At 36.8% G+C, this 14,862-nt stretch overlaps 1 protein-coding gene across 1 annotated transcript in view; it reads left to right on the top strand.

Moving 5' to 3' along the window:
• The window catches only part of MMP16 (matrix metallopeptidase 16), a 289,269-nt gene that overhangs the window by 128,816 nt on the left and 145,591 nt on the right, over positions 1 to 14,862 (top strand). The window lies entirely within an intron of this gene.

Genomic DNA, 14,862 nt, shown 5'->3' with positions numbered 1-14,862 from the left:
CATTCAATTCTCTTTTTTTTTTCTTATTTTAGATTTTATTTATGTATTCATGAGAGACACAGAGAGAGGCAGAGACACAGGCAGAGGGAGAAGCAGGCTCTGTGCTGGGAGCCTGGTTCGGGACTTGATCCCAGGACCCCACGATCATGATCTGAACCAAAGGCAGATGCTCCACCACTGAGCCATCCAGGCACCCCTCAGTTCTTATTTATGTATTATTTTGCGGTTGTTTTTTGTTTGGTTGGTTGGGCTTTTTTTTTTTTCTTTGTGTGTGTGTGTGTGTGTGTGTGTGTGTGTGTGTGTTCCACTAAAATGCCCCCACTGCCCACAGATGAGATTCAGTTATGTGAAATAAGACAGCTGATTTCTGACCTAGAATGGCCAGTTTGGGTCATCCTTAATCTTACATCATAAAGGCTAGTTTATCAAGGACTCACTCTTCTTGGCTTCCTGGCAATTGTTAAGAACAAGAGCCATTTTAGATTCATACTGAGACATATCTCTGGATATCACCTACTTGATCTGTGGCCCTGAGCATGTTGATTAACCCTTCTCAGGCTGTTTCCTCTTCTGTAAAATGAAGATAATGATACCCACCTCACAGGCTTGTGGTGATAATTATATGAGTGAGTGTTTTAAAGAGATGAACACAGCACCTGACTTAATAAATGTAAGCTCTTGGTGTGTTGTTTGCTTTGACTGTCAGTACTTTCCTGAAAGCAATTTTCAAACAGTAAAAACAATTCCACATTGATTTTTATCTGCAGGTGTAGGGAAGGAGGTTGAATCTGAAAAGACAAAGATAAAAACTGCTAAGTGCTTTCCTAACATTGACCCAAACTGTCACTCATATTTTACCTTGTTCCCCATTTTGTAGAATGATTCTGAGGTGACTGGAAGTTACTAACTTCTGCTATGTATGCGATGAGCTGAGGTTTAATTGTGCACATTTGGAAATGCCTAGTTGTATATGTGAAGGGAGAATGAATAATTGGATAGTTAACCCACCAGTGGGTTAACCAAGTTAACCCAGTGGGTTATCCAATTACCTAGCCTGTGTAATACCTGTACTTCAGCTCAGAAAATTGTTCTAAGTATTGTGCCTATCATGTTGGATGAGATATATAAAGATAAAGAACAAATACATAAGTAAACAAAGCTACCATGCAGTGATCATGATAAGTGCAGTGTAGGATTTCCAGGATGCTACATGGTGTTGGTGGTAGTGGTAAAGTGGCATCAGGGAAGGTTTCTTTGAGGAACTCTAATTTGAACTAAATTTTAAAGGATGGGGAGAAATGTGTTTTTGTGTTTCATACATGGGAAAGGTAAATGCAGTATCCCAAGGGAGGAAAGAATTTAACTGGTTCCAGGGGAAAAAAAAAAAGACCATATGCCTGCAATATCAAAAGGGGGTACTATGAAAAGAGGTTAAAGATTCAACAATGACTATGCATAGACTTTTAGGCCACAGTAAGGAATCTGAATTTTACATTAAGTCACTGGGAAACTACTGAAGGTTACAGTCAAGTGGATGTAGTTCCTTCATCTACATTTAAAAAGATAACTCATATCACTAAAAAAGAAATAATAAAAAATTTAAAGAAAACACAGAAGATAAAAAGTATTGGTGAGGAAGAAGAGATATTGGACTCCCTTGTGCACTACTGGTGGGAATGTAAAATGGTGAAGCCACTGGAAAACAGTAAGGCAGTCCCTCAAAGTTGTATGTAGATTTTACTGTAAAATGCAGCAATTCCACTTCTACATATATACCCCCCAAAACTGACAGCAGGGATTTAAAAAGGTATTTGGAGACCAGTGTTTATAACAGCATTCTTTATAATATACAAAAAGATAGAAGCAGCTCAAATTTTGATGAATCAATCTATCTATCTATCTATCTATATATATATAATGTAATATTGAGCTTTAAAATATGTATATACACAAAAGTGTATATAAATACAGGGTAATACCACTCAGCTTTAAAAATGTCACCTTGTTGTAACATGGATGAACCTTGAAAACATCCTAGATGAAATAAATCAGGTGCAAAAGGATGAATACTACACGATCCCACTTATACGAGTCACCGAGGGTAGTTAAATTCATAGAAAGTAGAACAGTGGTCGCCAAGGACTGGGAGAAGAGGATAAAGGGGAGTTATTGTTTAATGTATATAGAATTTTAATGCATGTTGTTTAATGCATATAGGAATTCTGATGAAAAATTCTGGAGATGGGAAGTGGTGATGGATTCATAACAATGTGAATGTACTTAATGCCACTGAATTGTTAAATTGAAAATGGTTAAAATGATAAATTTTGGGTTATGTGTTTTTTTAATTAAAAAAAAACACAACTAGTTGGATAAGGAGAGAGAGGTGGCAATATGAACGCAGAGGCCAGCTGGAGAATCTTGTAAATTCTGGTTGTAAACGATGGTGCCCTCAACAAAAGGGTGTCAGCAGAAATAAGCTTTTGTGTTCAAGGTCAAGTTGGGGCTAAGGAGTGATGACGGATTAGATAGGAATGAGGAAAAAGCAAACTTAAAGATAATTCTGTATTTGGGATTTAAACAGCAGTGTGGTAGCAGTCCTGGCATTAAAGCAAGGTCAGGGTTAGAGGGTTAAATTGGTCTGTCATCAGCACATAGATGGCATTGGAGGGACTAATTCTAGAAGAGATAACCAAATAATAATAATAATAATAATAATAATAATAATAATAATAAAATAGAAGAGATAACCAAGGAAGGTGTAGATACAGTTGACCAGCTACAACATCAAAGCTACTATAAGAAAGTGCTGCATAAGAATTAATGAAGAAAAGGCACATCTCTGGCAAAGAGGGTTTCTGTGGGTTTTTTTTTTTTAAGCTGTAAAATTGAAATGGCCATGAATGAAATATTCTGGCATGGAAATAAAAATATTAATTGGGCTGGGCAGATAAAATTGTGCAAGCATGTTTTGCATTGGTAATTAAACCAATGGAGGTAGGCATGAGTGTTGGACCCAGAGCGTGTGCCACCACTGTCAGATGTGCTTTCATGATGTAACATGGGATGGTTCGGTGGCATAAAAACTGAACACTCTCAGTTACTGTAGATGTATTTTCACACAGTCTGCCTTCTTGTGTTGAAATATGAATCGGTCTCCCAGGATTTGCCAGGATCCAGACAGATAGTGGGGTCTTTCCACGTCTAAGAGGCTGCCTACAAAAACAGAGAGAGCCGGGTGTGGGTATGGGTCAGATCTCTGAATACGGATCACTCCTCCTATATTGGTGCATCCTTGGGCAAGCTATTTCATTGTTCTGGGGTGTATTCTATCATTTTTAAAACAGAAGTAGTAGCGTGTAAGTCATAGATGTGTTACAAGGGAGAAAGATAATGCATGGGTACGTGGTTAAGTAAAGGAATGGTTGCCGCTCTTATGGACCTCTCTTGAGAGTGGGACATAAATTTGAGTGTAACCAAAGAATTCCATGGAACAAAGTAATGAAGGCATACTTTAAGATGAAATCACAAGTGGCTTGGAGGTCATTCTAAGGAATTTATGCTGTGCGACTTGAGTAGCTTCAATAGTATATGACAGGAAGGAAGAGCTTGGGAATTGTCACAGTCAGAATATAACATATAGATATTGATAAACTGTCTTCTCATCCCTTAGGGAGAGTAAGTATATCACACTGGAGAGAACTTAAGGAGTGGCTTAGTTTTAAAAAATTGAGTACTTTCTATCAAACCAGTGATCTCCACACTTTTGATAGCCAATCTCCATTGATCAATTTTTTTTAACATTTATCCTCTTTATTTATAATTCTATTCATTTTTTTAAAAGATTTTATTTAATTATTCATGAGAGACACACATTGAGAGAGGCAGAGACACAGGCAGAGGGAGAAGGAGGCTCCATGCAGGGAGCCCAATGAGGGATTTGATCCCAGGACCCTGGGATCACGCCCTCAGCCAAAGGCAGATGCTCAACCACCCAGGCATCCCTATAATTCTATTCATGAACAGATGTGCTAAGCATTGCATATGCTATGAAACATACTCCAAATAGAAATATTAAGTTGAGTTAAGGATGACATAAAATTCTAAAATATTTTTTGTTTTACCTATTAATTGTATTTATGTTGTTTTGTTCCTGTTAGGACTATCAATTATTATCTTGGGAAATTCTGTGGCTGACTACACTACAATATCGATTTAACACTTTGAAATGCAGTAGTTTCAAGACCCATTTAAAATTACCTTGGCCAAAAAAGATACCTCACCATCTCACAAGGAAACACACATGCAACTGGAAAAGTTATATCATTAGCTGATTATAACTCAGGAGCCTCATTTTATAATCCTGTCCATCAATTATGCAAAAGTTCTTTGGTAAAATTCAGACATTTCCATCTTCCGTGATGTCTGTCAGTTGTTCCAGAAAACTAATCGGATGTTGTATTTTCGTATTTTCAACAAATGGACTTAAAATCCCACTAAAATTATTCTTTTTGGCAGGTTATTTTACAGGTAGAAAATTCTGTTGCTGGAATTATTTTATTTTATTTTTATTTTATTTTATTTTTAGATCTTATTTATTTGAGAGAGAGAGAGAGAGAGCACGAGCAGGGCTGGGGGTGCGAGGAGTGTGGGGATGGGGATGGGAGGAACAGAGGGTGAGGGAAAAGCAGACTCCCTGCTGAACAGGGATCCTGATGTGGGTCCTATCCCAGGATCCTGGGATCATGTAAAGGCAGATACTTAGCCAACTGAGCCACCCAGGCACCCTATGGAATTTTATTTTATTTTTTCTGTTTTTATTTTATTTTATTTTATTTTATTTTATTTTATTTTATTTATTTTATTTTATTTTTTATTTCTTTTTAGAGAGTGAGAATGTATACCCAGAGGGGAGGGGCAGAGGGAGAGAGAGAGAATTAAGCAGACTCCACACCCCCGCTCAGAGCCTGACACGAGGCCTAAGGTGGGTTTCCATGTGGGGTTGAAGCTCCTGACCCAGAGATCATGATCTGAGCCAAAATTAAGAATCAGACACTTAACTGACTGAGCTAACCAGATGCCCCTGTTGCTGGAATTTTAGAGTAGGAAAATAAGAGAGAGGTGGTGGTCGTGGTTGTTGTCTTAAGTACGTTTTATTTTTATTTATTTATTTATTTATTTATTTATTTATTTATTTATTTATTTTTAAATATTTTATTTATTTATTCATGAGACACACACAGAGAGAGAGAGAGAGGCAGAGACACAGGCAGAGGGAGAAGCAGGCACAGGGAGCCCAACCTGGGACTCGATCCTGGGTCCCCAGGATCACACCCTGGGCTGAAGGCAGCACTAAACTGCTGAGCCACCCAGGCTGCACTTAACTGAGTTTTAATAGGTGAAGTATTTATACCTTTTGGAGTACAAAGTCATGTGATAATGGTAACGTGTCTAAACATGCATTTTTAACATACTGTCTACATGGCACATCTTTCTTTCAAAAATAGTTTCTTTCACCTACATTGCTAAAACATCACTTTCATCTTGAGACAGATTACCTTCACAGTAGCTATTACCCTCAAAGTATGTACTATTTGCAGCCAGTTGCCTTTACAGAAAAGGACAACACTGTTGTCTTTTTGTAAAAGGAATGCATAACTTAAGTTTGACAACTCTTTAAAGTACTTTTTCATAAGATAACCAGGAAACGTACCTATGGTACAAAATACTCTCTTGGTCGTCCTCCATCATATCGCGAAGCTATATGCGATGTCTATTTTTAAGGTGATATATAACCCATAAATCCATTTAACCTGTCACAGAAAAATAGTGGTAGGTTGTAATGTGTTAGAATCAAGCTAACTATTGAGGGTGATTCTGTAAACCGCTCCACACTGTGGAATTTTATCTCCTTCCTCAGGACACCTGATGGAATGTAGGCAACAAATAAATGTCTGTCCAGGCGAGGGCTCGTGTCAATCTCAACAATTAAATAAAAGTGAAATTTATTTCTTCTTATTTTATAGATAGGTGTATTTACGCATGAATGTGTGGATGAACACATTACATAAAATGTCGTGGCCTTTTGGGCCTACGTCCCAAGGGGACATTTTGTCCTATGTTGAAGACCCTGAGATTAACCTCCTCATCATTTTTTGGTGTTGATGAGATTGAATCTGCCTCCAGCAAACAGAGCAAGTTGAGTTGATCATCTACCTGACTTGAGGCTCAAGGACGTGCCTTTTAGAAAATTCACAGGATACATTGCCCAGTGCTTCCTTCAATGAGGATAAAGAAGCACAGATTTGAAGAGAATTTGACTGTATTTAGATTTGTTCAATGATTTCAACATAGAGTAGAATCATGTTAGTGATTAATACAAGTAGTTACTTTTTTAGTTATTATTTCTGTCCACCTAGGAAAATGGGGATGGTGAGATGATATAAGGCACTGCTGTTGTTCATTGTTGGTTGAGTTTTGTCTTTTTGAGGTTTTTTGGTCTTGTTTTGTCAGTGTGTATGCATATGTACATGCGCACTATATATCCATCTTTTTTTTTTTTTTTAAGATTCCATTCATTTACTCATGAGACAACAGAGAAAGGGTGCAGAGACCTAGGCAGAGGGAGAAACAGGCTCCCCTTTGGGAAGCCGGATGCAGGACTTTATCCCAGGACCTAGGGATCTTGAACTTATCCAAAAGCAAATGCTCAACCATTGAGCCACCCAGGTGCCCCCATATCCATCTTTAAAAATGTAAAACACACTTAGGAAAAACCATAAAAGACAAGGAAGGAGACCAGTAAATCACAGTACTCTAGCTTTCTGGTAGAATGGACTAGCATATGATAGAATCCCAATTAAAAACAACTGTTTTGTTTTGTTTTGTTTTGTTTTAATTTGCTGGGGGTGTTTTGTTTGTTTGATCACTGGAGCTCAGCCATTACTATTTGGGGGGATTTGTTCCCATAGCTATGAAGTACAAAGGGCAGTTCACTCATACGCAGAATGGAAAATCTCTCCCTAGCCTTTATATTCTAAGTTTTTAGTTTCTATCATAAATTAGAGAATTTCATGTTAAGGTGGAAAATATGGTCATCATTACCATCATAATTTTTAATAATGACCCAGCTGTTTTCCATCTCCTTGTCCAAATGGCATTGTCTCTTGATTGCTAAGATGTTCAGTGGTGTAACTTTTGGTCCTTCCACTGTTTGATTTCCATTTAAGAAGCCACTTAAATAGACAGTAAAATTCTAAAGGGATTGAATTCTATGTGTGCAATTTCATACACTGATTCATTCATGGTAGGGAAAGGATGGTGATTTAGAACCCATTTAGATTTTTGAATGGAACAGAAAGGCTAATTTCTGCCTCATTAACTTATCCTATGAATTTTCAATTTGACCAATTCTGAATGACTACTCCCACATCAGTTTAGTTTTTTGGTTAATAGGTAGTCATAATTCATATTTATAGCCACTCTTCAAACTAGAAAAATTTTCTAAAATTTAGGGCCCCTAAATTCCGCCCTTCTTTATAACTATTAAATATGTGCCATTTCAGGGGGAAATGTCCTTAAGTCTTTGGTAATTCTGTGGGTCAGACCACAAAACAGGAGATGGACACTTTTTAGTTGTTAATTTTAGTTAATAACAGAATTTAACAAATAATGTTTACAAGTCTCATACCGAAAAGTGGAAAACAACTTCATAGAATTGAAAACTATTAAAAATGCTTTCCTTCCATTTATCAAAAAAATCAGCTACTTGTATCAGAATATACGTTAACTATTACATACTTAAACATTTTTGTTAGTAAATATGTTAAAATTTAACATGAATTCAATAATTTAAAAAATCATATCCCAAAATAATTTAAAAATCATATAATTGTGTAAATTGAAGTGATTGTTACTGTATAAATATCGTAAAATACTATAATTAGAACTGTTACCGTTGCCCTTTTCCTTCCGTATTGATTGCTGTAATTTGATCATCTGATCACACTGGGTACATGGGATGAGGGAACAGAAGGCTAACTGAGGACAAAGCACAAGCTAACAGCCCACAAAGACCCACCCACCAGACACACACACACACACACACACACACACACACACACATGGTAAGTGTGACATTTATCAGGCACTCCTGGCTGCCCTAGAGCTAAGAGAAACAAAAAATAGTTATCGTTAATTTACAGAGATTATATGGTTCTATAGCTTGAATTCAATAATTCAAACAGTTTACATTTTGTAAAACAGTTTACAAAATGTTTTAGTGATTTACCAGAAAAAAAAAAAAAAAAACATTCTTATCAATCTAACTTCCAGAAGGAAACTCCCAACCATCTTCATGTTAATGCTTTACTAGAGGGAAAAATAGCCTTAACCTGACAATGGCAAGGCCTCCAATATCTTGTAGGTCTTCTGAATACAAAAATTCTTTTGAAAACCTCCCTTTTCCTTACCTCCCCCAACTCTCAGGTATATAATCAGTCACCCCTTACAGTCCCAGAGCAGCAGCTCTTTCTGCCCACGGATCCTGTCCCTGTGCTTTAATAAAACCACCATTTTGCACCAAAGACGACTCAGGAATTCTCTCTTTGTCATTAACTCCAGACCTCACCCCACCAAACCTCACCTATATTCTAAAACTACATCATGTGGACTTTGCATTTGGCCATACCACACATTAGCTGAAATGAGCTATACCTGAAATAACTGGCTTAGTCACAAATAGACATTGTGGTCTGGCAAAGTGATTTTTCAAGTTAAATAAAATTCCAAACCCTACCTCCTTTCTCTTCACCTTCAGTAATTTCCCTAATTTCTAAAATATATCCCTACCTGTCCTAATAAATTCACTAGTTTATTTAAATTCTCTTTGGAAAAAATATCTCAGCATCATTTCTAGATGTTCACTCCATATGTTGGATCCTGCCAGTGGTGGAATCTTAATCTGGTTCTTGCACTGAGTAAATGAATAGGAGTCACTTCATTTTATATGAGGTCATTGATATACTTATTAGCTTTGACAACTGGAGGAAAATTTACTCCTCTTCATTTTAAATGGTCTGAGAAACTAGATAATATATATGTATTCTAAAAAATCCTCTGTGTCTATTTACTGTTAGCTATGAGAACTGCTACTGTCTCCTTTGTGTTGTTGATAACCATCTTTCCGGATACTGCACTGATATATGGGTGTGGATAGCTGAGTCGATTAATATAGGTTTCCCCCATATGGTTACTTGAAATATTAGTGACAAAGATATTCTTTCTTAAGGAATTTAATAAAACTTTGCATGCCTGCCACTCCTTTTTTATCCTATACAGTCTGGTAAAGGCACTATCTGTTTCATATTCTTTTGGCACAGAATTTAATATTTAAATGTTTCCCTTTTATTGCTTGGTAAGTCTTCTGGCTCTGCAGAGAACAGCACTCTTCTGGTTGTTGTTCCTCCATTTGAATAATCACTAAGTGCAGGAAATTGGTTCTGTCTCCAAGATAGGAAGATAATTTGAATATGTAATTCAAGATTAGAGACTTTGTTGCTGCATTTGAGGTTCTGTGGGGGCCTGTTCTCATGATAATGACACAGGCTAACCTACAGACAGTACCTGGAGTCAAGGTTTGCCTCCAAAGAGACTTGTTTCTTGATAGTTTCCGGTGTTCTCAAATGCGTGTGTCAATCCAGTAAGCAAAATAAGGCAAAACAAAGAAAACAAAAGAAAAACAAGTTGTCTGTCCTCACGACTCTGATTACTTACATCTCACCTGCATTTCAGTGTTGCCCCATTCCAGTGACAAGTATGTATGTATGTATGTATGTATTTATTTATTTATTTATTTATTTATTTATTTATTTATTTATTATTGGCATTCGACCCGTCAACATACAGACCAACACCCAGTGCTCATCCCGTCAAGTGCCCACCCCAGTGCCCGCCACCCAGTCACCCCCATCCCCCGCCCACCTCCTCCTCCACCACCCCCAGTCCATTTCCCAGAGTTAGGAGTCTCCCATGTTCTGTCTCCCCTTCTGACATTTCCCACCCATTCCTTCTCCTTTCCCCTTAATTCCCCTTCACCACCCTTTATATTCCCCAAATGAATGAGACCATACAATGCTTGTTCTTCTCTGATTGCCTTATTTCACTCAGCATAATACCCTCCAGTTCCATCCACGTTGAAGCAAATGGTGGGTATTTGTTGTTTCTAATGGCTACGTAATATTCCATTGTATACATAAACCACATCTTCTTTATCCATTCATCTTTCAATGGACACTGAGGCTCCTTCCACAGTTTGGCTATTGTGGACATTGCTGCTATAAACATTGGGGTGCAGGTGCCCCCGCGTTTCATAGCATCTGCATCTTTGTGGTAAATCCCCAGCAGTGCAATTGCTGGGTCATAGGGCAGATCTACTTTTAACTCTTTGAAGAACCTCCACACAGTTTTCCAGAGTGGCTGCACCAGTTCACATTCCCACCAACAGTGTATGAGGGTTCCCTTTTCTCTGCATCCTCTCCAACATTTGTGGTTTCCTGCCTTGTTAATTTTCCCCATTCTCACTTGTGTGATGTATCTCATTGTGGTTTTTTTTTTCATTGTGGTTTTGATTTGTATTTCCCTGATGGCAAGTGATGCAAAGCATTTGCTCATGTGCATGTTGGCCATGTCTATGTCTTCCTCTGTGAGATTTCTGTTCATGTCTTTTGCCCATTTCATGACTGGATTGTTTGTTTCTTTGCTGTTGAGTTTAATAAGTTCTTTATAGATCTTGGAAACTAGCCCTTTATCTGATAGGTCATTTGCAAATATCTTCTCCCATTCTGTAGGTTGTCTTTGAGGTTTGTTGACTGTATCCTTTGCTGTGCAAAAGCTTCTTATCTTGATGAAGTCCCAATAGTTCATTTTTGCTTTTGTTTCTTTTGCCTTCGTGGATGTATCTTGCAAGAAGTTACTGTGGCCGAGTTCAAAAAGGGTGTTGCCTGTGTTCTCCTCTAGGATTTTGATGGAATCTTATCTCACATTTAGATCTTTCATCCATTTTGAGTTTATCTCTGTGTATGGTGAAAGAGAGTGGTCTAGTTTCATTCTTCTGCATGTGGCTGTCCAATTTTCCCAGCACCATTTATTGAAGAGACTGTCTTTCTTCCAGTGGATAGTCTTTCCTCCTTTGTCGAATATTAGTTGACCATAAAGTTGAGGGTCCACTTCTGGATTCTCTATTCTGTTCCATTGATCTATGTGTCTGTTTTTGTGCCAGTACCACTCTGTCTTGATGACCACAGCTTTGTAGTACAACCTGAAATCTGGCATTGTGATTCCCCCAGCTATGGTTTTCTTTTCAGGGACAAGTCTTAACCTGAGCAGGAACAATTTTGAGAACTCAGAATGATTAGCAAGCATAAAATAATCATATGATGGATCGAGCAAAAAATTTTCTGGTGGCCCTATGTATACTCAATCTTCATATCAGACCTGCAAATTCAACATTATTTCCCCTGAATGCCTATATGAGGAAGTTATTCCTTACCTATCCATCCATCAGGCGCATTTGAGAGCACTGAAAAAAAAAACATCAAGAGACAAACAATCTCAGAAGGCAAATAAATGTATTTGCTGTCACCCAGGAGAATAGTATTTTAAAAACAAAATTTAAAATAGAGATATATTTCAAATGACAATGTTTGAAGATGAAGTCTATGGTGTGGTCTTTAAGGAATAAGGTATACCTTCAAATATTGTTTTGTATATTTAACTTCATTTGCTATCAAGTAAGATATTAAAGATTATAATTTAATAGAAAACAAAGGTTTTCTCTGTTACTTCTGTCATATTTCAATTTTTAAAATTTCCTTTTTACTATTCTAGATTGACACAGTGCTAAGACCACCCACCTTGCTCTATTTATATAAGGGTTTTGTTTTATAGAAATAGAATAAGGTTACTTATACCAGAGTTTCCTAGACTTCAGTGATGATTATGGGCCAGTGTTTGAATCTGATCTACACTGTTTATACCTGATATTCATTCATTGGTGACCTCAAGAGTCAGCATTTACAAAGCCCTAGATATTTTGGGCAATAGCGATTGTCTACCATTGATACGGAGTGTACATCCACCTTGTATATGGTCGGTTTTACCTCACCATGTTGACCGACTTCGTCTCCTCCAAGAAGCATTAGCATCTTATGTAGGGCTGTTGGGTACAGATTTCTTTTCTCCATCATACCAAAAATGATCACTCTCAGAATTCTGTGGTGTCAACAGCCTAAAGGAAATAGTAGAAGACAAAAACAAACTCAAGAGACTATGCTCTCTCAGTGATGAAAAGATATTTAAGCAATTACTTATTTTTCCCTGCAGTTTCCATAATGAGTATTGGATATAAAGAAGCCCTATGGATCCAATTAATACTTTAGGCCACTGTAGGTATAGTTACTTGTTTTTTATATCCATCTAGAATACCATTGTCCACAGCGGTTTTGTTTTAATAAGAAATGTTATTGACGGCTTGCGAGTTTCATACTCTAACCTGACACTGATATCCTTGATTTTCCACTGTTTTGTGGGAAGATGCGTTGCAAGTTTCCATTGTGAGTTATCCCTGGTCAATTTTTCATGATGTCTGAGATTTCTTGGTTAACAAATAACAATGATATGAAGAATGGTAAACTCAAGGTGACCCATAATCTCAATGACAGTTATCTGATGAATAACAAACTTTGACTATAAAATGGTAGGTCCCGTAGCTTTTCACAGTTAAAAAGAATTGTTCACTTCTCAATCATTTAGAAAACTGACTTTCAGATAAGTGACATAATATAAAAGAGAACCTGAAGAAGAGCCACAATTTAATTTTTTTTTATTATTCCAGCTCATTTGTTTGAAAGGGTAAGGCATAAATCAATATGTATTTTTGCAACATGCTATTTTTTCATTATCCATTTAGAATTTATATATTTTCATAGTCATTCTATTTGTATATAAATCACAGGGTTTATTATTAACAGTTTCCTCTTTGCTGTCACCTTAAACGTGGTTGCCAGTAGCTTAGCACCCATGAGTAACCTAGCAACAAGTCAGCTCTCTAACAAGTTAGAAATAAATGCAAACAAAGTATTATGGAAAAAAAGAGTTCAATTTAAGAATATTAGTGCATGTATAACGTTAAAAATCAAGATGAAATCTTCTAATTTGAGGGAAATTGCATTACAATAGGTATTGAATTTTCTAGTAAATAATACATTGCCAGTGAAATCCTTCATTCAGAAAACAAATGGAATCTATTTCAGACTGCACCACTGTTGACTAGGTAACTGAATATATGTGTCTTCCCTGGAAGCCTATTCATTACAGATTAGATGAGAGGAGTGTCTTGGCATGTTTTCACTGTGTGGTAGATGAGTTTACTAGATGGAGTTTCGACAAAAAAACCTTCCTGACAGTGATACATTGTTGATCCCTTAAATAGTTTTAGAATAAATGTTTTATTTTCGAAGGTTTGTGCTTACAGTACTGAACTTTTGGGGGCATCATTTTCTTGGAAATACTACAAATGAGTCCACCTGGTTTTATCACATGTTAAGACTTTTGGTCTATTTAATATGCATTTCATTTGCTGAAATTTAGCTTAATAAAATTACTGTTTATTTTCACTGAGAAAATAGGTCTCCTGTGTTTGAGCTGTCAGGTCATAATGGAAGTATATCAGGGATTGAGGAAAAGCTGTAGTTTCACAGGGTCATCAGTTATATGATGAATCGACCCAGGTGGGGAGGGAAATACACACTGGTGAGTTCCTTCCATTAAATAGCGCAGCTTCTATTCTGTGAGACAGGAGGAATTATTTGGCCTTTCTCAATTTGACAGGCAGTTCACTGCACTGCAAGAAATCTTTGTGCCCCATTGGAAGATTGAGGTAAGGGACCGAAGGATAGGCTATGAGCTGAACATATGATTATGCATTTAAAATGAATGCATAGAATTGTACAACTGGAAAGCACCTGCTCTCTGGTGAAAATTATTTTCCCCACATATCCTGAGTTTTAGGTTACTTTAAAAATCTGTCCTGAAATGACTGAATTATTGTTATATTCATGATTGGGATGTGAGCTCAACTCTGACATCTATCACTCTCCACACAGATCTCCCTTCTTTGGGGAAGAGGAGAATACAAATCATAAGATCCTTAAAGAGAGATCCAAACACCCTTACAGCAAGATAGTCTGATTTTATTTATATATGAGATTGAAGTGACTTACATCATTTGGATTGAAGTGAGTCACCTTTAAATATTCTTACACGAGAAACACTTACCTACCCTTGAAGACATGTAGCTACAACTGAATAAATCAATTGCATGAAATTTATACTGAAAATGTCTTGACAGAATAATATGGCCTATATTGTTGATGTTACCCATGATGGCTGTAGTCCTCGGTTAGTTGTTCAGGAAAGTGATATTTTAGATGTGGCATATGCACATTAACTACCCTTTTTGGCATAGATGTCTCATTGGTGCCTTATTGTGGAAAAGGTACCATCCCTTATTTTGGGAAGTTGAGTTCCTAGAGGGCAGGGATCATCTTATCTGTTATTTTATCTGGTACTGAGTATAACTTCTTATAAACAATAAGCTTGCAAAATGACTAATCTTTTTCTTTTTCAGTTAATGTTTGTAGGTGTGTTAGAAAGATCCATGACAATCACCAAAATTATATTAAAATAAACTACAGCATATTTATTAAAAGAGATAAAACACTTAAATAATATATACCCTTGTAGAGGAAATAAAGTTTAAAGATCCACTATGACATACCTTAATTACTGTAAAATTATTGCTCA

This window comes from Nyctereutes procyonoides, unplaced genomic scaffold (assembly GCF_905146905.1).
Source record: "Nyctereutes procyonoides isolate TBG_1078 unplaced genomic scaffold, NYPRO_anot_genome, whole genome shotgun sequence".
NCBI classification, from domain to species: Eukaryota; Metazoa; Chordata; class Mammalia; order Carnivora; family Canidae; genus Nyctereutes; species Nyctereutes procyonoides.
The sequence above is the reverse complement of the archived record's forward strand: the minus strand, read 5'-3'. Positions and strand labels throughout refer to the sequence as shown.